Genomic DNA, 1,374 nt, shown 5'->3' with positions numbered 1-1,374 from the left:
CCGGGAGTCAGGGTCGCGGGCGGTCACCAGGACGTTAGTGTGTCCCGCGGGCGCAGGGCAAGGGTGCGTGGTGTGTGTTTTGGTATCGCTTCTCGGCCTTTTGGCTAAGATCAAGTGTAGTATCTGTTCTTATCAGTTTAATATCTGATACGTCCTCTATCTGAGGACAATATATTAAATGTATTTTTGTAATTAGGAGTTGGAATAGGAGCTTGCTCCGTCCACTCCACGTATCGACCTGGTATTGCAGTACCTCCAGGAACGGTACACCCCTTGGGGAATGAAGTTGGTTTAACGAAAGAACAAGTATTAACAGTGGAAAGCATGGGATGTGAGTGTTCTGGGTAAATAGGTTATGGTAAGATAACTTAAGTTACCTTTCTAGCCTTTAAGATTTTAGTTGTATATTTTTGTTTTTAGTGTCTTTCTGTTTGTGGAGTAATTCTTTTTTTGTTTTATTTTTCCGAGACAGGGTTTCTCTTTGATTTTGGAGCCCGTCCTGGAACTAGCTCAGTAGACAAGTCTGATCTGGAACTTACAGAGATCCACCTGCCTCTGCCTCCCGAGTGCTGGGATTAAAGGCTTGCGCCACCACCGCCCGGCTGGGTGGAGTAATCCTTTACAGTCAAAACAAGGTTGTACTCAAGCAAGTGGCTGAAAATTATAGCCCTCTTTCCGCACCCTTTCCCTTCCCCACCCAGGGTTTCACTGTAGCTTTGGAGCCGGTCCTGGAACTTGTTCTTTTAGATCAGGCTGGCCTCAAACTCACAGAGATTCGCACCGCCGCTGCCCGGCTTTTTGTTTTATTTTTAAACGCGTCTTCATACTCTTATATTTCTAATCCCCATGCCCCTACCCTGACAAGTGGTATTTTTGTCGTGGTTGATGGAATTGAGGTAAATTCCAATTCTCTGACCTTTGGTCAAGGTGGAAATAGGCTTATGTTTTTGGGCCTCCACAGTGACACAAAATTATAAATTGTAGGACATATCAAAAGTCTCTTTTTGATTTGAATAAAAAGTGGAGTGTGATTGTAGTCCCACATTCTGAAAGGGAGGTTGCATACCAAACTCAAAAGCAGCCTAGGCCACCTGAGCTCCCCTCACAGGACAGAGCTACAGAAGCCTGGCTGGAAACCAGGGTGCTCATTGTTCATATGTTATGAGAAGCCCCAAAGTCTCGCTGGAACTCCAAGCACACTTGTGCCTGTAGAGTTCTGTCGTGATGGAGATGATGGCTGTGATGGTGATGATGCTTTAAAGTAAGAATCTCGTGCAGCCCAGGCTGGGTGTGAATACACAGTCCTCCAGATTCTGTCTTCCAATTACTGGAATTACGGGATTGTTGATTTGTTTGTGGTTCTTTTTTTTTTTT

General features: G+C 45.0%; 1 non-coding gene across 1 annotated transcript; it reads left to right on the top strand.

The window, feature by feature from the left end:
• Window positions 1-84: 84 nt before the first annotated feature.
• LOC113457685 lies at window positions 85-275 on the top strand. Its single transcript, XR_003378195.1, has one exon. It is a non-coding gene; the product is annotated as a U2 spliceosomal RNA (small nuclear RNA).
• The last annotated feature ends 1,099 nt before the right edge of the window (window positions 276-1,374 follow it).

Source organism: Microtus ochrogaster, linkage group LG4 (assembly GCF_000317375.1).
Source record: "Microtus ochrogaster isolate Prairie Vole_2 linkage group LG4, MicOch1.0, whole genome shotgun sequence".
In the NCBI taxonomy this organism is placed as follows: domain Eukaryota; kingdom Metazoa; phylum Chordata; class Mammalia; order Rodentia; family Cricetidae; genus Microtus; species Microtus ochrogaster.
The sequence above is the reverse complement of the archived record's forward strand: the minus strand, read 5'-3'. Positions and strand labels throughout refer to the sequence as shown.